Below are 23,241 nucleotides of genomic sequence, written 5' to 3'. Positions count from 1 at the left end.
TCTCACTCACACTATAAACAATAGAAAGCCCAACGTACCCACCTACTTAATTTCTGATTAGCTTGGTTTCAAAGGCGGGCAGAAAATATGATTTTACGATGCAAGACAAAGCATGGACAACAAAGAATGATGCATGGGCTTTTCTAAAACTAATAAAAAAATACAGTGATAAATTGATTTCCCACCACGATGGACCCATTAGAGAGGGGTAAAATCCCAGCCGTGGAGATTCTGTCCCCTGGTGTATGAAGAGTAATGATAGGGAGAGAAGAAAGAGAGACAGAAAGATAGAGATGAAGAGGAAGACAGGAAGAGATGAAAAAACAAAGAAAGGGAGAGAAAAGAGAAGAGAAGAAAGGAGAGAGAGAGAGAGAGAGAGAGCAGAAGATGGATAAACAGAAAGTCAGCCAGATGAGAGAAGAAGAATAATAATAGAGAGGGAGAGAAGGATCAAATTACAGCAATAGAGAAGAAAGGAGAAGAGAAAGAGATGGAAAGAGAGAGGAAGGGAGAGATGGGCAGATGCTGCATCCATCCCGCCCCCTCTTTTTACAGTCCGCTGCACAGCCTTTGTGTATGACCAACTCACAATACTCCATTCGGGGCCTCTTTACGACAAATTTGTTTCAATTACCTGCCGCATATATGATAGAAATCATGCAGCAAATTTTCCCATTCGTTTCCATCAGTGACTCAGAGCCCTTAACAAGCATCCCTCCCCAACGACAAGGCTCGGCGAAAATAGGTGATACCGGACAGTCTCACTCGCATCCACTTGGGCTGCCCCCTTGCGGGTATTTTGCTGGTAATACCATGGACACCAGACGCAAACGGCAGGTCAGTCAAAACTGGCAAGCATTGACTTGAATGGAAAACTCCATGTAAACTTGAGCAAAGAGTTACATGTACTTCAACTGTAGTGTACATAAATGTCATAAAAATACCTACTGTATAGTGGTAGTTCTTTCATCTTTTGTCCATCTAAATTTAGCCCCTACAGTAGTGTGACTGAAGTGGTTACTTGAACAACATTGGACTTTTTTCTTTGATAGCTGTAAAAATCAATGATGTTATTTGTGATGGAAAGCAGGAGCTGCACTGATTGAGCTTTTGTTTCTTTTTATTTTTTGTCTTGGAAAATGCCCAAAGGAGCTTTTGACCTTTTCTTAGAAAGTCATTTAAAGAATTGAAGCCATTCAAACGCAGTATACCAGAGAACAAATACATTTTAAAAAAAGAACCATGGTCAACAAATGGTAAGCAAAACATGGCATCTATGCAAGAAATTTCTCCTAATTGGCTTTGTGAACAAAAACAACATCAAAATCATCATCAAAAATGCAACAAATTCCACAATGAATATCTATCAAGCATTACAAATTCTTTTGTGCCACTGCAGTCACTAGCATAGAAATGCTCCATTTACAAAAACCACTTTTTATATTCATGGAATGTGAATATGATGACCTTGCAATAGGTTTTGTGGGCTTCTAAACAGGCATTCACACATTCAAATAGCTGTGCTTTGAGATACATTGAATTTCTTTGATTCTGCTGAGATTGCCATATGTCTTAGGCTTTGTTTCATTACTTATATTTGACCTCACTTTCTTCTGGGGCACACTCTTGTATGGAGAATATGTTATTATATCTCCACTAGTTATGGAGTAATAGATATGAGGTTGGCTTTTTTTTGGTGAAAAATATGAAAAAAGAGAGTACTTTCTCGATAAGTGATGTCACAATTTTGTGACTGATTGACAGTTATTTTGAGAAGCACAGAGAATGCCAATCAAACAAGATTATTGTTTGACATATTATTATTCCTATCCTTTCAATCTCTTTCCTGCTGCCACATGATCAGTGTACTTCATTAATCCTATGTATTTTCCTTGACCTGGGTACACAGCTTTCTTATTCTCCCAACTTCCATACCCCTTCCCCACCACCACCATCCCACAACAACAATTTCATCATCTTGCTTTCCATCTAGTAATCATCCACTTTTTTCACCAAAGAAGACATCCTTCCTTTCAACGGCTCATTTACTTTCTTCAATATTTTATTAACTCCCTCTTCCTAAAACCAATCCTGTAAATGTCAATTGCTCTCATCCTTTTCCCTGCCTTCATCTCACCTCAAACTATCTCTCTATTTTCATCTCTGTCTGTCCCTTTATTCAGGATTAGTGATGAACCTATCTTTCTTGTTATTAATCTATCTCCTTCTCAAAGTCTTTTTCTCATCTGGCTTTTATTAGTAGCACCTTTCTTTTGAGCCTCTCCTCCTGTAATAGCATGGCCCTATGTCAATGATTATTGCAAGTCAAGTGCAAAATTACCTCCCGAGTCTGGGCCTGTTTATGGCATCGTGTTATCCTGACAGATGTTTCAGTTCCACTCCTAACTATCACATCGGTCACAACACATTTACTGATAGCATAGACAAGCAAATTTTCCTAGGTAAGAGAAATTTAGGTGAAAAAAAAAAAAATCTGATGGCAGTTTAAAGACAATCTTAAAGATTTCTTCTCCACCTGATTATCATTCTATCGTAATGAACAAACATACTTGCTCCCAGAATTATACTTTAAGATGAGCAACTAGAGAGTACTCACCTACTAGCCTTTATCTATTTTGTTCACCAGCCACCAATATAGAGGTTGATACATTCTGTAGGATGTGTAATTTTCTTGACCCATCACTCACAGGGTCTGTTATCCCCTCAGGCTTTATGTATAATAAAAAGACAGACCCTACTTCTCGTGGCAATGGGCTGAATTGAACACACAGAAGGACTGTGGTGACAAAATATACATTAAAGGGATCGTACAGTTTTGGTTGAGACCTAATTTCAAGTTTCTAACTTTTTTGGTGAGATAATGAGAAACCTCTTATGAAATATGAAAGAGCATGTAATTCTACGAGGAATTCAACGTTTATTTGATAAAAATTGGTTTTACAATGGCTGAGATATCCAAAAAAGAGTGATTCTTATAAAGTGTGGGACCCACACTTTATTACGATCGCTTTGTTTTACTTTGTTTTTGGATGTTTCAGTCATTCCAAACCCAATTTTCATCAAATAAACTTTGAATTCCTTTTGAAATGGTATGCTCTGTACTTTATCATAAGTGTTTTCTTGGTATCTTGCAAAAAGTTAAAAGCCCAATTTTCATTTCCGCCAATACTGTACCATCCCTTTAACCCGTAGAAGACAAGCCCTGAGTATACTCGGGCAGGTGTCTATAGGAAAGCGTGTTATTACAAAATCAGTCTGTCCTCAATGGGTTAATAGTCTCCAGCACACAAACAAGATACTATGCACGTACCTACCAAAGTTATAACACAGTAGAGTGTCTTGTCTCAAGAAAGCAAGCAATAAATCAAATGAATTTAGTAGCTAGTTGCTATACCAGGTACCTGTATAATTTTGTCCTAATTTGCATAATTTTTTCCTCCTTTTCCCTCAAGTTAAGTAACAGCTGTGAACACTTCTCATGTTCATAATCCTTGGCTAATACATCACCCCTACCCCTTCTTCAATATTTCCCTCCCCCACTTCCTCAGAAAATTACATGTCAAGCTCTCTCCCATCTGACCTTGGAGTCATCATTACGCACGTGGTCAGTCAAGCATGCCAGATCGCCCTTGCTGTTGAATAAGCAGAGGCCTGGTTTAAGAGGAATGGTGCCATTTGGGTTAGAGGATGCTTACGAAATTCTAAAGGGAACTAGAGGAAAATTAGTTTTAAAGGTCCATTTACCTTTGGGAGTAGTGATTCTAAAAATGTTCAAGACATCACATTTGATGCATATGTGTAGGTCTGTAGTATCACAAAACATATCCCACCATATACAATTTTCACAATAAAGCCTAAAATATAAGGACATATCAGCATTTTTCTCAATAAATCATAACTGTAGACGGTTTAGTCTGGAAGCATTCTTATCATAATTATTGTTTACATTCTGTGTATTTATCAATACTTAGCATCAGTTATACAGATTTAAATTTGTACAGTGGTTGTTTCTATCCCTACCTCACAATTTTGAAACTATTTTAAAGCACTAATGCTGGGTTTTTGTTTCATCTGCAAATGGTATATTATGCCTTTAAAGGGATAGTACAGTATTGGTGGAGATGAGAATTTGGATTTTAACTTTTTGTGAGATACCAAGAAAACACTAATGATATAGTACAGAGCATACCATTTTAAGAGGAATTTAAAGTTTAGTTGATGAAAATCGGGCTTGGAATGACTGAAACATCCAAAAACAAAGTAAAACAAAGCGATAGTAATAAAGTGTGGGTCCCACACTTTATTAAATCGCTCTTTTTTTGATATCTCAGCCATTTCAAAACCAATTTATCAAATAAATGTTGAATTCCTCATAGAATTACATGCTCTTTCATATTTCATAAGAGGTTTCTCATTATCTCACCAAAAAATGTTAGAAACCTGAAATTAGGCCTTAACCAAAACTGTACGATCCCTTTAACAGTGGACTTACATTCTAATTCCTAATGATGAAACAGAATTTTCTAGGAAAATAAATATGACTGAAGTAAAAATCTAATTCAACTGAGACTGCTAAATATTCAGAATAATGAACAGCCATCATCACAGCTCCATTATCAATAGAAAAGTGAAGACATTTTGCACAGTACATAATACTTTTGCAAAACATGAAATAATTTCCAAGAATACCTTGATAGTATTGTTCATCAAGACTCAAAGTCAAAGACATTTCATATTGTAGTCACACATGTATCTTGGCATATTGTGCAAGGCATGTTCCCAGCTTATGCACTAATATGTAAGATGTTTTTGCTTCATAATTGTCTGGACGTGAAAAGCAGACATAAAACAAGCTTGTGATTTCATTCAAAGGAGAGGACAAACAAAATGAAAATGTTATCAAGGCATTAGGGAGCTCCCTCACAACTCTGAAAAAATGAGATAAATGTATTTATAAAAATCACTATTGAGAAGATTAAAAAAACACTCCATTATGCAGAAATGGCAAACATGTTTGACATTTTAAGTACCTTTAATCTTCTCCCATCAAAGCAGATGGGGTGCCCTGTACACCGCTTATTCTCACACGAATTGTTCAACGTCATCAATTCTTTTCACTTTGGACTGCAATCAGGTTTCCTGTGTCATGAAATATGCATGTTGCCCATTTCACTTTGCATGTGTGCTTCAATTCCACATTATCGGCACAAAAAAAAAAAAAATATTTTGAAACTTGCAAGGCACACTGCTAATCGAGAGATTGCATGTATCAACTGAAGTATACTGTGGATGGGGAATAAGTGTGATTACAAGCAAAGATGTGTGCTCCATAATAGCAGGCAAAGTTGTCGGCTAGAAAATTGTTCATTTACTTTCATGCCACACTCACAAAGTCAACATGGAATGTAGAATTAAGCTGACTTCAGCTATCACAGTAACTGCACTAGTGGTACCACCATAACGATGTGCCACTACATAAATATAGTAGTTGGTTCCAGCACCAGGAGTGGGGCACTGTAGCATAGTGGATAAGACTCTTGATTTTCAATCAAAGAAGCCTAGCGTTTAAAAGTAGGCCCGCATAAAGAATCGCCCTCTCTCGGACAACTCGAGGCAGGCACCAGACCTGGAGCGAGTCGATCTGGAAAAGGCTGTGAATGTGACGTCACCGTATCGAGCCTGCACGCGCACGCTGCAGCTAGCTAGCTGCATGCATGTGATATGCATTGCTAGACTGTAGATCTATGTTTTTCTGCTCGCGATCGCCTCATCGTCAGGAAACTCGGAAGTTTAGTAAAATCAAATCTGTCACTGTAAAGTTCTGATTTAAAACTACGGGATTATCAAAGTAATATAACATTTCCGTGGAAATTCAAGCTTTTTGATATCAGTAAGTCATTATTTTACCGGTGTACAATCGTCTGCGATATTTCGTTTGTGGGAACATTGTACCTATTCACCTGGATGATGTTTTCTGTTTATATGAAATGCAATCAATAAAGATCACAAGAAAATGAATCTTTGCTATTTCTTTTGTGTGATTTTATTTCATTTCTGTGTAAGCCTTTGCTTACACACGGCCATCTCTATTCCGCTATTCAAATATTGTTATCGGCCCTTTTCGCCAACAGAAAATATGTACTGACTTTAGCAAAACGAACTAGAAAGGTTCTACACATGTCAATTTACTGATGAAATCTCACACGAAGTACTGCAAAAACTGTTATTTAGTAAAATTGCAATATGGAGCTGAAATAAACATGTTAAACAATATTTATTAATTTTTAAAAGGAATCTCTTCAAAAGCTTTTTATTTAGATCAAATTTGTGGGGAATATTCCAGATATGCAAAATGAAATTGGCATCATTGTCCGAACATGCTGCCCATAGAAAACTGTGTGTAAAAAAAGTAACGTTGCACTAACTATGCATTGATGATGAGCGATAGTTAATGGTTCGACATCACAGTTCAAACTATCTAACGAAGATGAGGACTGAGTGATTCTTAAAATCTAAATCCAAAAAAAATAGTCAACGGCAATCACGGTTTACGCCTAGTTAGAAGAAAACGGCACTCAGTACATATAGACTCTAGACTAGAACTAGGACTAGGACTAGTGAGCAGTCAAGGACCGAGAAGATTCTACTCGCCGCTCCGTCGACAGCTGTACGTGCACAGCGCTAATAATAGGCACAGCGTAAATGTTTCGTATGCAATACATACCCCGAATGGCCCTAGCCCTGCTGCCAGAACTTGAAGAAAGTCCAGACGAAGTCCAGACTCCAAGGTCTAGCGTTGCCGCTAGAGGCCCTTGTGCTGCAGGCCCTGTTGTTTCTGTGCTGAATTTTGCAGGTAAGGTATCTGCTTTATGGATTTTCAATGTTTTTGTGGTCGAGATAAATCTCATGGTGGTCGTATGAACACCAAGGTCGTTTTAACATTCAAACAAATAGTTACAGGGAAAAAATCAGTATCATTAATATGTCTCATGCATTTTTGTGTGAATTTCTTACATATTTCCTTGTATATTTTGACCTTTTGTTTACCGTTACTATATTTTTTTGGGGGGGGGTGGGGTATTATGGGTTTAAATTTCTTACAATACTGTACTATTTCTTTTGGCTATGCAATTAAGGCCTGTATGCGTACGTTAAAAAATCAAGGGGTATTAATTAGTAAATCCAAATCAAAAATGCATTTTGAGGCCAGATATCTTGATTCAACAACAAAACTACCTTTGCTAATTTCCCCATTTTGGCATAGTCTAAAAAGTTAGGCCCTAGCTCAGACAAAGTCATGCTAATTGAATTGCTAACAGTTAGGCCCTTGCTCTCATTCCAAACTCAAAATCTCACAATCGAACTTCTTGAATCTTGTTCTAGTTCTATTGAACTGAAACTGAAAGGTCTCTATACTCTGATACTTTCCCAAATTCATGTTGATGGCCTGTGGCTGGGCTAATACATACTCACATTTCACATTATTCAATTTGATATGAAATCTGCTACAAATGGTGCTAAAACTTACCAATTTTGAACATTAGCTGGGTCAAGTCTACTGCGGAGATCGATTTCACCCGCGCCTTCGTCGCCATCTCTCTCCCGCTCCACTACCCGGCCAGCCACGGCGGGATTGCGAGGAAGAGGCTCGTTTTGATACGGTACAGGCTGGCGTTCAACTGCACCTTCACTGCCTGATGATCCTTCGACGTCACTTTCATCTTCGTCGTACTCGCCTATCTCCCCATGGTCGTTATCGTAATCATCAAACGAATCCTCCGAATCTGATCACATTCCAAAATGAGGTCCTCGATATCCAAGTCAGAGGTACCTTCTGCCATTTTCAACAAGAAAGTCTAGTCGGCTTCGCATCCTACACGTATTAGCTTGGCTTTGTATACAGCTAGCTATACGCTAGCTAGCGCTAGCTCGCGCTCGCTCTCTCGCATAAGATCGAGGCCTCATCACAGTGACGTCATCTCCCCGCTGAGAGTACAAATGAGCTGTTCTCTGGCTTTATTAAAACTAGTTATTCGTTTTATTAAGAAGGGCATATCATTGGTAAGCGTTTCTAGGTGAATTCGAAACATGGTTAGGTGGAATCTATGGTACTTCCTCGTTATAATGAGGTATATATGACCCTGGTTTATGCATAATTTAGATTTCTATGCGGGCCTACTTTAAATCCTGTCAAGTGCTTTAATATGTTCCTTGAACAAGATGTTTTTACCCACTAAGTCCCAGGCAAAACTAGTCTAATAATAATGGCAGGGCCCTCTGCTAGAGCAAGTAGAAATACTGAAGAGGCTATCCTGTTATAAAGACCATAATTATGACTCTTTATATGTGAAAGCATTTGGTATATATGCACTTGACTCGTTAAGGATAGACTGATTTTGCTACAACACGTATTTCCCATAGACACCTGCCTGAGTATACTCATGGCTTGTCCTCAATGGGTTATGCAGCTACACATGTAGTTTATCTCTGCACATTAAAACTCACACACACACACTGATGGACAGGGCTTGTTTTTGGTGTTGTTTTTTTATTTAGGCAAAATTACATTCATATACAATTTGCCTTTAAAAATAGGACAATTTTGATCAGTTTTAGAAGGAAAAAAAGCAGTGAAAGATTCACATTTGTTCATTTTTTATGCAGAAAGAACATACTTCATATCATCAGTAGTCAGCAACAATAAACTAAAGAGATCATCTGAATACACAAAAGTGCCTAATGCAGAGTAAAGTAAGAAGAAGACTATAGAATAATTACTCATACATAGCAGAGTATATGAGCATTTGCCCTATATCATGAGTTGCAAAAGATGGAAAAGGCCTATTCATTGCACAGTAAGTCATTGACTGACATGCAATTGAGATCAATCTTACAATTGCTTCATAATACTGACCGAGGTCGCGCCATGCAGTATTGACATTAGGCATAATTGAATTGTACCAAGTACAGGAAAAGACAGATGGAGAGGTATCTACAGAGGTTATTCTCAAGGACAGCATTAATTGCTTTTAAATCAATAACTCTATTCCCGTTCAGACCACTACCAGTGGTTTCCTCATATTCAATCATAACATTATTACACATTTGTTAACTTATTCCGGTAGCACACACACTGTATGAGTAAAATGAAAAGGGTATGAGTATGTGAATAACACCTTCACATATTTAGATTATCTATAAATCAAAATCTATAAAATATGGTAGCTCTTTTACTTAAGAAGGAAAAAAAAAACTCTCTTAAAGGATAATGATAACTTATATCACAGAAATGTGTGCACTACAATGAAAAGATTATGGACTTATTTGTCATGTAAACAATGAAAGGGGAATGAAACAATGATAATGAATTTGTTCATTTGAATTTATCATTAAAGTTGAATATTTCCTTAATGCTATTTCATTTAGCTAAGTTTGTCAAATTGACTTGAAGGTAAACTTACCCATTCACTGTTATTGACACATGACATTCATCCTAAGTGTGAATTGCTACGACTTATCGATTTGGTTACATAAAGCAACTTACAGCTTCAGATCAAATAGAAATGATCGAGTTCATCAAAGTTTTCATACAACTATTGCACAAAGCATTATCATGCCTTTAATTTAGACATTTGAGAACCAGGAGGGCATTACAGCTGCAACAAAATCCACGCAGCTGAAACCAGAAAGGTTTCAACTAATAATATCTAGGCCTGATATTTTGACAGGACCAATATATCAACTTTCTATCCACCAGAGCAACAGTGATTAATTTGATTAGTTTCTCAATCCACATGGGATCTGGGGAGGCAGGGACAGCTTCCCCAGGTGATGGGGAGGGGGGGGGGGGTAAAAACACGCTCAATAATTAATATCCCCCTCCTCCCACGACTGACACTTTCAGTCTAGACAAGGACTCCATTTGATTATAAATATCTCCTGTTAGAGGGGGATGGGAGGATGAAAATTTGAACATGGAGATCACACAATTCTCATCCTCACTGGACTCCTTTGCATGGTAAGTAGGTGAGATCACAAGTTACAGTATCATAACGGAACATCAGCAAGGAAAACATTCCAAAAATTCACCAGCAGAGCGTCGGAGCATAACCGCATACGAAGCATTGGATGTGGGATGCGGTGCGGAACTCCTTGGGGAACCCCTGATTGCACTTGTTTCACAGTCTCTCATGAATAATATTACACCACCAGAAGACTGCATCCCAAAGAGGAAGAGAGGGAGAGAGGTAGAGCCAGCTCTCCATCCTGTCTTCCAGATAATTGAACCAGCTCACGACATCGGCATCAGCATGACGATGGGACATTGCCCCTGACGACGGTTGAGAGGGCCCTTAACATCTTTCGAGAGGGGAAGATCAATAATGCATGTTCCAAAATACAGTTGCTAAAAACACAACATTTTATCATTAAACAGTTAGCACTTGAAAACTTCGTGGCATTTAGACTTTTTAGTTAACTAGAAAAATAAAACATTGTGTTACTGTTTTGATTAAGGTACCAGTAATTCAAATACTAATGTAACAGACCAGTTATGTTAATCTCTGCAACTAAGCAATGTACAATTTGAATTGGCAATAGTGCCTTACTTGAGTCTAGTTTTGAGACTAATCTTGTGAGTCTGAGAGGTGTAGACTACGCTCTCACTTCTTCTTCTTTTTGCTGAGGTACAAAACCCTATTGTGTGTGTGGCTCACACACCCTATTGTTTTAGTGAAAGCATGCAGCATTGACCATACTGTGTTCAGGGTTGTGTGCAGTCATCAAAATGTGGCTGGGGGACCAGTGAAACATTCTGGAGCAGGATGATGGATGAAAGCTAGCATGTCTTAGCTCAAAGGTTCCAGAAGTTTCAACAAAGTTGTGGAGAAACAAGAGGCCTGAACTTGGTGAGAAACCTGGGTTACAATGCCTGGACTATGAAAATGACAACTTTGTTATTATATAGTTGTACAATAAGTGACAAGTGTGAGTTTGAAGCATGATTTGTCAAGTTGTGTAAAGAAAGGTTGTAGTCAGTGCTGCTGAGGGCAGCTGCATTACGCAGAGTTACTGCATAAGCTAAGGTATGGTACCGATGGTGCAGATAAATGTGTGTGTTATACCTGGGGTGGTATTCTGAACACCGTTTTATCTCTGTTGTAACTTGTGTTGTAACTTGTGTTGTAAGTCCGTGACTTACAACACCGCTAAAACAGTTGTAAATCGGTATTCTGAGAACTGTTTTAGCGGTGTTGTAAGTCGTGAACGCCACGCCCACCCAAATAATCATATCCAATAGGAAATATTGTTAGAAGTAGCATCTAAGACATTTTAACCAATAAGATTGCTCCCTTGGGCAAATGCGCTTTGCTTAACTTTGCGCGTTTTAACAAGCGCTCATTCTCTGGCGTGCGCACAAATAGGACAATGGCATGCGCAGGTAAAGAGAGCCAGAGATAAATAAAGTTAGAACAGAAGCTTGATCATTAATATGCCTTCTTACAGGTTTTGACGTAGAGTTGGTGCTGTATTAAGAGGGAATCGAAAAGCTATCTTAAATGGAGTCTTTTTATTTTTTCTTTATCAAACTAGGGCATTGCAATGCCATTTATATGTTATCATTGTTATCATTATCATTATTTATATTACTATTTATACGGGATTGTCTATTAGAGGGATGAGAAATTATCATAAGTATTGTGTTTGTTAATTATTCATTGTTTGTTAACGGCACTCACGGTGTTCAGAAGATTAATTGACTTCTTGATATTTTGGAAAAAATAGTATTGAATGTCTGATTTTTGAAATTTCTCAGAAATGATTTTAGAAATATTTTTGAAACACCCAAAGGTCTGAAAATGAATGCTTATTGGTGAAGATAGTGAAATCATGTAAAAAAAAGTGTAATACTTTGTAAGATGAATAATATAGACATGCAGTACATAAATAGAGTTAAATGACTATTACTTTTATACATGTATAACAATTAAGTATAATTCAGAGGAAACTTTCTAAAAAAAGATCGTTGGCATGGTAGGGGGGTATAAGAAATTCTGTATTTATGAGTATGTGTTTTACTGCTTAACACAAACTGCCGGCGGTGCTGGTAACCTTTCTGTTCATGTGTTTGTGTTTTTACCCATGTGCATAATTGCTAAGCGTATACTTCCAAGGTTATTGTTAAATTTTGTATTGTGGAATGAGTATACATTTGGAAAACTGCTTTATCTTTTGCAATTCTGTATACATTGTTTTTATATTTGTATTTCTTTTTATTTTGAACTCGCATACCACAATATTTACTTGACAAATTATCTAACAGAAGTTAAAACGAAAGTTACAACAGAGTTAAAACACCTTCCACCCTGTTTTATCTCAGGAGCCTAAATTTGCGCATGGTGTGAGTTACAACAGAAGATAAAACAGTTTTCAGAATACCGTGTAATCTAATGGGTGCATAGGTTTGCGCCCAAAGTTACGCGCGTGAGCATACCCCACACCCTAAGACAATGGTATGCGCAGGCAAAGAGTGCGCAAGATAAAACACAAGTTACAACAGAAGTTACAACAGAAGTTACAACAGAGATAAAACGGTGTTCAGAATACCGATTTGTTACGACAGACTTACAACAGAGATAAAACAGTCTCAGAATACCACCCCTGGCAAACTAGAGAGTAACTTGTCACAATGCTATGTCATATATGAAGGATACTGGTTGGCTTCATGATATTAGAGGGAGCTTGTGTGATTACTTTTGGGTGACACAGTAATGTATGCTCCAATGCAGGCAAGCCGTTCATGTTTATGCATAGTGTTTCCATTGGAAGTTTGATGCTATGCAAGTATAAATAGTCACTGTGTAATCACTGAAACTTTGAAAGGTGACTGATTATAGGTGATAAGTGATCCGGAGTGATTGTGTAGTAAGAAATAAGGGAGATGAAGGAAGACAGGGTATGCTGTTTCATTCCTTTCCCTAGGAATAAGGTTGTAGTTTTATGGCATAGGTTGCAGTGTGAGTGAGAATGCCATATTTCAAGAGTCACTTCATGCTGTGTTCATAGTTTAATGAGAATGATGGAAATAGAAGGTATGACAAGTATCCTGTATGAGGTACACCGTACGATGGAAACGGTATTAGCTTTACCATTCAGGCATTGAATGATGGTACGTCATAGCACTCTACATGGGGTATAAGGTAGCCTTAGATACATGGTATCGATCCATCACCCAGAGAGATGATGAACTAGTTGTATCTAGGTGTAGTGGTGCAGTGTACTAAAATTCGAGAAGTATGCTGTATCGGCTATAACATACACCTACATTGTATGTTACTGTAGCATCAATGTGTTGTATATTCTTCTCTATGGAGAGTGTGCCAGATGGGATATGTTACCATACTCGCTGGAATGTATAATACGGATGACACTGGCTAGGTGTTTGATAGGAGTTATCTGTTATGACAAATAGAGTCTGTGACTCAAATTATAGTGCCGTTAGGTACAACAAGACACTAAGACATTCATGTTATTTTTATGTAATGTTGATACTACAGAGTTCAAGTTCACTGAGTGGCTTGGAAGTCACTGCACGGAGTCGAGTCTCGAGAGAGCTCAAGAGGGGTGAGTTGTAGTAGGGCAGTGATAAGCATATAGGCTAGCAAGCTCAACACTGCTTAATTTGTACATAGGTTGTTGTTAAAAGGAAACTTGTTTCAGGAAGTTTTTGGTCAGTTGAAATGTGCTTTGTTTAATACATTTCAGAGTTGATGTTGTACGATACAGTATATTGGTGTTGATAGTCCTACAAGCCTGTTTGCTGACAAGGTAATATCATTAAATTTGTGCTGTTTGTAGTACATATAGCAGGCTGTGAGTTATTTTGCATATTATGAAAGCAGATGTTGGGACATATACACTGAGTCCAAAACAATACAAAGCAAAATAAACAACAAAAAAAGGGGGGGGGGCAACTATATGCATGTGGTTGAAATAAATCAGAAGGGAGTACATTGTATATTGTGAACTTAAAGAATAAAGATGATTATCAGTGTAGATAATCTTCAGTGACAATGGTATAAAATCATATTTGTACAATGGTGTATGGTAATGAAAACGATATGGATGGAAAATCATAAAACGTGATATTGATGCTTCCATTACAGTTCACATGGATTGGAATGCTGAAAAGCATGAATGAACAAAACTTAAGCATCAGTTGTGAAGTATGTTACAACAATATGCAGTTTGTAGGTATGTTACATGGCCATTGTGTAAGTCATGGTTTGTTCTTTGTTGTTGTTGTTCTTTTCAGGGTTAAGCCACCCTCAATTAAAGTCTGCCACTATACTGAACAAATGATGGAGTCCAATGTCATTTGTCTCAAACCTGCTGTGTTACATTTGGCGTAGTCGGCAGGATAGTGGTTTTGAGGGTGGATACCTGGTTTGTGCATTAGAACCCCCTCTTGAGGATGTTCGGCAGGAGACTGGAGGAGACTACCAAGGAGTGGAGCGTGGTGCCTGAACTGGACTAAGGGGAGTGTCAACTGCTGCCTGGGTTCTACTACTGGACCACGGGGATGAGCAGACTGTAGAGAACAGGACAACGGAGACAAAGCCTCTAACTTTGTGTTGATGTATCAGAACTGTCTCATTTTGCTAGGTTGTTGTTGTTTGAAGAAATAAAGCAATTACATGTGATTGTTGTTTCATTGCTATCAATAATTATCTTGGTAGGGGTCAGTATTGCTTTGTTTGTGTACCCTTAGCTATTGGTAGGCCATGTCTACAGAAAAGAAAGATGCAGGGAATGGAGAAGGAGATGGTGTGGATTCAGTGGAGACACTGAAAGAAGAACTACAGAAGCTCCAAGCTGAGCTTCAAAAGATGAAATGTGAAGATGGGTTCTCGGGCGCGAAGGAAAAAGGGCCGCCAGTCGTGTATGTCGCAACAGACAGACAAATCCGACGCTTTAGTGGCGATGGTGGTCTAGAGGAGTGGATGTCAGATGTGCAAAGTCTTTTGGCAGATAGACCACACCAGAGTCCTAAGGAGAAACTGCAAACCGTTCTCAGGTACACAAATGGAGCGGCACGAATGGAGTTGACAAGTCGGGAGGATGTCACAACCGCAGCAGAAGCCTTCCAGGTCCTAAAAGCAGTGTTTGGTGATGTGGGGACGGAAGCGTCACAAAAGAGGAAATTCTTCAGCAGAGTGCAAAGGGGAGGAGAGAACCTCATTGAATACTCACATGAGTTAATCCGACTTCTGCAGACATGGAAAGGACTGGGTAGTCGAGATAAGGATGAGACTCTCATCTCCCAGTTCATTGAGGGAGTCAGTGATCCGGATCTGCGTAGAGAACTCCTCCGCCGATCAAATGAGCAGCCCTCCACCTTTGTCCAGCTGCGAGACTGGTCCGTGCAGTGGGAAAAGCAAGGAGGAAGTGTAAGGAGGAACGTCGCTGCCCAGAAAGCCGAAGTCAACGCCCAGGAAGCTGGAGCAGATAGCCTGACGAGGGTTTTGGAGGTTCTCCAGAAGCAAAGTCAGTTGGTATCAAACCTCCTGTGCCAACAAGAAGAGCACAACAGAGCACTCCATCAGCTCCTGGGGCAACAGAAACCACAGCAACAGCAAAGCCGCCCACGCTGGCCCCCAGGATGTTTTCATTGTGGAGAGATGGACCATATCAAGAAAAACTGCCCACACCTACAACAGCGTGATTTAAAAGGGTAGAGCCCGCTACTCACCAGGAAGTAGCGGGCAGAGTTTCAAACAGCAACCCAGAACACATCTTGAGCAAGACCATAGGAAAATGTCCTCAGACAAAGGTACACGTACAAGGTGTAGCAATGTTGTGCTTGTTGGATTCAGGGTCTGAAGTTTCAACTATCACAGAGAGTTTCTTTTGTCAGAATTTCCATGGACACACACTCCAAGATATCCCTTTCTTGAAGTTGACGGCAGCCAATGGATTGGCCATCCCATACTGTGGTTATGTGGAACTGGATGTCACAATAGGTGAACATACTCTACATGATATGGGATGGCTAGTTGTTAGAGACTCTGAGAACAATGAAACGCGCAATAGAAAGGCACAGCGTCCGGGAGTCATAGGAAGCAATATCCTCCGGATAATTCGCTCTTCCATCCCCTCAAAGGTCTTGGACGAGAACTTGGTTTCCACCCTGTCCTTGTATGCGGATGCTAATGACATGTCAGCAACTACACAGAGCGACCAACCACACGGATACACTAGAGTATTGGGGAAACAGCCGCTCCTTATTCCAGCAGAGAGTGTGAGAACAATCACAGCTTCAGCCCGAGGACATGGTGAGACAATGCTCATCGAAGAAGTAGAGGAGAGTTACTCCCATCTCCCACGTGGAATTAGTGTTCCCCCATCAGTTGTTCGCTCCTTGCATGGACAAATTCCAGTGACAGTTTACAATTTCTCCAGAGAGGACCAATACCTACATCCCCGCACACTTCTCGCAAAAGTGAGCTACCCTCAGGTAATCCAGAGCTACCCCAAACATAGAGTGGTGACAGTATCTGCAGAAGAAGTCCTTGTTCAACCAGGTCCCATGCCAGAAACTGGAAACTTGGAGGAGTCAGAAACTGATGTTTTTGCTAAACTGGATGTTGGAGACATCAGCCCAGAGGAGAGAGATAGGTTAAAGACTCTCATTGCTCAACATGACAAAGTGTTCAGTAGGGGAGATCATGATATGGGCTATTGTGACAAGGTGAAGCATTCCATCAAGACAGTAGATGACACACCAGTCAAGCTTCCATACAGACGTGTTCCACCCAGTCAATGGGAAGAGGCCAGGGAGTTTCTCGAAACACAGTGTTCCATTGGTGTGATTCGTCCCAGCACCTCCCCTTATGCTGCTGCAATGGTACTGGTTAGGAAACCGAATGGAAAGCTAAGAGTCTGTGGGGATTTTCGCATGCTGAATGCAAAGACAGTCAAGGATGCCCACCCCCTTCCAAGGGTAGATGAGGCTCTGGAGGTGCTGAAGGGAGCCAAGTACTTCGCAACCCTCGATCTGGCCCATGGATTCTGGCAGTGTGCAATTGAAGAGGACGACATACCCAAAACGGCATTTCGAGCTGGTCCTTGGGGCCTATACGAGTACACAAGAATGCCCATGGGCTTGTGTAATGCCCCAGCAACCTTTTCACGGTTGATGCAAGCTTGCCTAGGAGACGTTAACCTACAGAGCGTAGTTGTCTACCTTGATGATGTACTGGTATTTGGCAAATCCTTCGAAGAAACCCTGGAAAGGCTTGACATGGTTCTACACCGCTTGCAGGAGTTTGGTTTGAAGATCAAGCCAGAAAAATGCCATCTCATGAAGAAGAAAGTCAAGTACCTAGGCCACATTGTTTCAGAAGCTGGAATCAGCACTGATCCCGACAAGGTAGCTGCTGTACAGTCATGGAAGATCCCAGAAACGGAGACAGAGCTGAGATCATTTCTGGGATTAGCCAGTTACTACAGGCGATTTATCCAGGGCTTTGCCTTGATTGCCAGACCTCTGCATGCCATCCTGGGTCCCACAACCAAGCAAAAGGCAAAGCGAAAGAAGTCTAGCACAACTCATGACAGCCGGCCTTTCAAGGAAAAGTGGACCAACGAATGTACTGCATCCTTTGCCAAATTGAAGCACTGCCTCACGTCCAGTCCTCTGCTAGGATATCCTGATTTCCAATCTCCCTTCATTGTTGAGACCGATGCCAGTTTCGAAGGACTGGGTGCCATACTGTCACAGAAACAGGATGAACGAACAGTAGTCATAGCGTACGCCAGCCGTACCCTCCGTCCAACTGAACGCAATGATGCCAATTACAGTGCCATGAAATTGGAACTGTTAGCGCTTAAATGGTCGATCACAGAAAAGTTTCGGGACTACCTTCTGGGAAACGCGTTCACAGTACTAACAGACAACAACCCCCTTGCCTACCTAGACACAGCCAAACTGGGAGCCACGGAAATGCGCTGGGTTGCACAACTGGCCCAGTTCAACTTCAAGGTGAAGTACCGGTCTGGGAAAACCAATCGCCATGCTGACGCTTTGAGTCGTAACCCGATCCCATTGGAGGACGATGTCACAGAAATGGACCAGACAGACGTCTTATCTGCCCTGACCATGACCAGTCGAGTCTCGAATGAATTGAAGTCTAGAGTCGAAGAGTTGATGACTGAAGCTACATCAGCCCAATTGGTATCAACAGTGACAATAGATGAGGTGAAGACGAGGTCAAGCATCATCAACCCTGTGGGATGTTCATCCTCTCTTCCAGGTTACAGTCAAGATGATATCCGGCGATTGCAGGAAACAGACCCCGATATCAGTCAGTTTCTTCAACTCAGGGGGTCTGGACACACGCAGAGTGCACATACCATGAAGTCCCTACAGAAGAATGTTAGGTGCTATGCTCGGGAAACTGACCGCATTGTTTCCGTTGGTGACGTGTGGTTCCGTGAAGTCACATTCCAAGGACGATTTGTTCGACAACTGCTGCTCCCGACTTCTCTTAAGGGCAGAGTCCTCGAGGAGTTACATGACAATCTCGGCCACCAAGGAGTAGACCGTACCCTGTCCCTGTGTAGGAGCCGCTTCTTCTGGCCAGGCATGCCGGTGGATGTGGAGCAGTACTGCAAACAATGCCATCGTTGTCTGGTTGCCAAAACCAAGCCCAAGATTCGCCCAGCCATGCAGAGCATCCTAGCCCGGAGACCTCAAGAAGTGATAGCCATCGACTTCACGGTCTTGGAAAAGTCATCAAGTGGACTTGAGAATATACTGGTGATAACCGATGTGTTCACTAAGTTCTCGCAGGCTCTACCTACCCGAGATCAGAAAGCACGGACAGTAGCAGAGGTCCTAGTCAAGGAGTGGTTTGTACGCTATGGGGTTCCAAGACGCATCCATAGTGATCAGGGGCGTTGCTTTGAGGCGGACATCATAAAGGAACTGAGCCACATGTACGGCATCAAGCGGAGCCGAACCACCCCATACCACCCAACTGGAAACGGGCAAGCCGAACGATTCAATAGGACAATGCACAATCTGCTCAGAACCCTGGGAGACGACCAGAAACGGAAGTGGCACCAGCATTTGCCTGAACTGGTCTTTGCATACAATGCGACACCCCATGCCACAACAGGATACACACCCTACTTTCTGTTCTTTGGTCGAGAACCTCAACTACCGATTGACCAGCTTTTCAGACCACCTGAGGAAGATGTTACTGCCTCCAACCTAGATGACTGGGTATGTACTCATCAGAGACAACTAGAGGATGCCTTCGAACGTGCCTCTAAGAACTTTGAGAAGGAAGCACATCGCCGACAAGAGGCCCAAAAGACAAGTGGATCTGATGTTGACTTGGAAGTAGGCCAAAGAGTGTTGTTGCGTCAACAGGCCTGGAAAGGAAGGCACAAAATCCAGGACATCTGGCAAGGCAAGCCATATCGTATCAGAACTAGACTGGATCCAAGTGGACATGTATATGAAATTGAACGTGTTGATGGATCAGATGGCATCAAAGTGGTGAATCGCACTGACCTGCTGATGATACCAGAGTCCATGGAAATATCGCCGGGGTCCAAGGAAGGAACTCCTCCTGATGTTGCCCAAGAGCCGGTGCAACCTCCAGATCAGATCCCGAATGGGCAACCGAGTGACTATGACATTGCCCAAGCTCTGAACAATTTAGGAACTCAAGTTGTGTCTTGCCCACACACACAGAGAAACCCAGCACAAGATCTGGCCCAATCTACTGATGGACTTGCGGAGGACTTCAACTTCCGTCACCAAGGTGGCCAGACCAGGGACCAACCCCAGACGGATGGTGGGATCGAGGGTGAGACTGACTTCGAGACTGATGTTGTGACTGATGGTGAAACTGATAATTCAGATGTGGAATGCATGCATCAGCTTCCTATGCCCCGGAGATCATCACGATCCACAGCCGGAAAGAATCCCAATCCATACAATTTACCGAGATCGGTAATGAGTGAAGAAGTTGATATTTCCATGTTAAGTCCTCGAATCCTGAATGTATTCTGGTAATCATTCAGAGTAAATACCTGGAAATTTTTGTTGTCTTCCCTAGGCAATATATGGATTGTCTATTCAGCATGATGACCTTGTGTATATTCTGTGAAGATTGATTGGTTGCTGGGACAGCAACAGTTTAGCTGGGGAGAATGTAACAGACCAGTTATGTTAATCTCTGCAACTAAGCAATGTACAATTTGAATTGGCAATAGTGCCTTACTTGAGTCTAGTTTTGAGACTAATCTTGTGAGTCTGAGAGGTGTAGACTACGCTCTCACTTCTTCTTCTTTTTGCTGAGGTACAAAACCCTATTGTGTGTGTGGCTCACACACCCTATTGTTTTAGTGAAAGCATGCAGCATTGACCATACTGTGTTCAGGGTTGTGTGCAGTCATCAAAATGTGGCTGGGGGACCAGTGAAACATTCTGGAGCAGGATGATGGATGAAAGCTAGCATGTCTTAGCTCAAAGGTTCCAGAAGTTTCAACAAAGTTGTGGAGAAACAAGAGGCCTGAACTTGGTGAGAAACCTGGGTTACAATGCCTGGACTATGAAAATGACAACTTTGTTATTATATAGTTGTACAATAAGTGACAAGTGTGAGTTTGAAGCATGATTTGTCAAGTTGTGTAAAGAAAGGTTGTAGTCAGTGCTGCTGAGGGCAGCTGCATTACGCAGAGTTACTGCATAAGCTAAGGTATGGTACCGATGGTGCAGATAAATGTGTGTGTTATACCTGGCAAACTAGAGAGTAACTTGTCACAATGCTATGTCATATATGAAGGATACTGGTTGGCTTCATGATATTAGAGGGAGCTTGTGTGATTACTTTTGGGTGACACAGTAATGTATGCTCCAATGCAGGCAAGCCGTTCATGTTTATGCATAGTGTTTCCATTGGAAGTTTGATGCTATGCAAGTATAAATAGTCACTGTGTAATCACTGAAACTTTGAAAGGTGACTGATTATAGGTGATAAGTGATCCGGAGTGATTGTGTAGTAAGAAATAAGGGAGATGAAGGAAGACAGGGTATGCTGTTTCATTCCTTTCCCTAGGAATAAGGTTGTAGTTTTATGGCATAGGTTGCAGTGTGAGTGAGAATGCCATATTTCAAGAGTCACTTCATGCTGTGTTCATAGTTTAATGAGAATGATGGAAATAGAAGGTATGACAAGTATCCTGTATGAGGTACACCGTACGATGGAAACGGTATTAGCTTTACCATTCAGGCATTGAATGATGGTACGTCATAGCACTCTACATGGGGTATAAGGTAGCCTTAGATACATGGTATCGATCCATCACCCAGAGAGATGATGAACTAGTTGTATCTAGGTGTAGTGGTGCAGTGTACTAAAATTCGAGAAGTATGCTGTATCGGCTATAACATACACCTACATTGTATGTTACTGTAGCATCAATGTGTTGTATATTCTTCTCTATGGAGAGTGTGCCAGATGGGATATGTTACCATACTCGCTGGAATGTATAATACGGATGACACTGGCTAGGTGTTTGATAGGAGTTATCTGTTATGACAAATAGAGTCTGTGACTCAAATTATAGTGCCGTTAGGTACAACAAGACACTAAGACATTCATGTTATTTTTATGTAATGTTGATACTACAGAGTTCAAGTTCACTGAGTGGCTTGGAAGTCACTGCACGGAGTCGAGTCTCGAGAGAGCTCAAGAGGGGTGAGTTGTAGTAGGGCAGTGATAAGCATATAGGCTAGCAAGCTCAACACTGCTTAATTTGTACATAGGTTGTTGTTAAAAGGAAACTTGTTTCAGGAAGTTTTTGGTCAGTTGAAATGTGCTTTGTTTAATACATTTCAGAGTTGATGTTGTACGATACAGTATATTGGTGTTGATAGTCCTACAAGCCTGTTTGCTGACAAGGTAATATCATTAAATTTGTGCTGTTTGTAGTACATATAGCAGGCTGTGAGTTATTTTGCATATTATGAAAGCAGATGTTGGGACATATACACTGAGTCCAAAACAATACAAAGCAAAATAAACAACAAAAAAAGGGGGGGGGGCAACTATATGCATGTGGTTGAAATAAATCAGAAGGGAGTACATTGTATATTGTGAACTTAAAGAATAAAGATGATTATCAGTGTAGATAATCTTCAGTGACAATGGTATAAAATCATATTTGTACAATGGTGTATGGTAATGAAAACGATATGGATGGAAAATCATAAAACGTGATATTGATGCTTCCATTACAGTTCACATGGATTGGAATGCTGAAAAGCATGAATGAACAAAACTTAAGCATCAGTTGTGAAGTATGTTACAACAATATGCAGTTTGTAGGTATGTTACATGGCCATTGTGTAAGTCATGGTTTGTTCTTTGTTGTTGTTGTTCTTTTCAGGGTTAAGCCACCCTCAATTAAAGTCTGCCACTATACTGAACAAATGATGGAGTCCAATGTCATTTGTCTCAAACCTGCTGTGTTACACTAACTTCAGAGACATGTGTAGACACTTGAGTAGCTTTACAAACCCCTTCTTTATCATCTGTATTTTTGCTCTATTATAAATGCAAGATCCCTCATGAATGTTCCGTAAAGTTTGAACATTCCCTTCTTAACCCATTGAGGACGAGTCCCGAGTACACTCGGGCAGGTGTCTATGGGAGATGCGTGTTGTAGCAAAATTAGTCTGTCCTCAATGGGTTAATGCCAGTTTGCATACTGCCAAGAAGATGTCTCCAAATAAACGGCATGGTGCTCCATTATCAAAATGAATTTAATACATTTAGTTCTCTATAATCATACATACAGGGATGGATCTTGCATTTATTTTCATTATCAAACTGGGTCAGTATGCCTCGGCACCATCCACCACATCTTGATGCAACCTCATGTTATAACATGTGAGTAAGAGTGAAGTTGGGCTCCATAAAACTGTGATCAACATTCATATGAGCAGCGGCCATCAGTCTTTAAGATAATTATGATGATAATAATGATAATAATAATAATGATAATAATGATGATAATAATAATAATAATAATAATAATAATAATAATAACAATAATAATAATAATAATAATAATATTAACGATAATAAATTATTATAACTAACAGTCACAATGAAATGAGGTTACTGGTTAAAATAGTTA

Source organism: Diadema antillarum, unplaced genomic scaffold (assembly GCF_040938485.1).
Source record: "Diadema antillarum isolate AM-2024a unplaced genomic scaffold, OU_Dant_1.0 scf00000192, whole genome shotgun sequence".
NCBI lineage: Eukaryota > Metazoa > Echinodermata > Echinoidea > Diadematoida > Diadematidae > Diadema > Diadema antillarum.
This window is presented reverse-complemented; position numbering follows the sequence as displayed.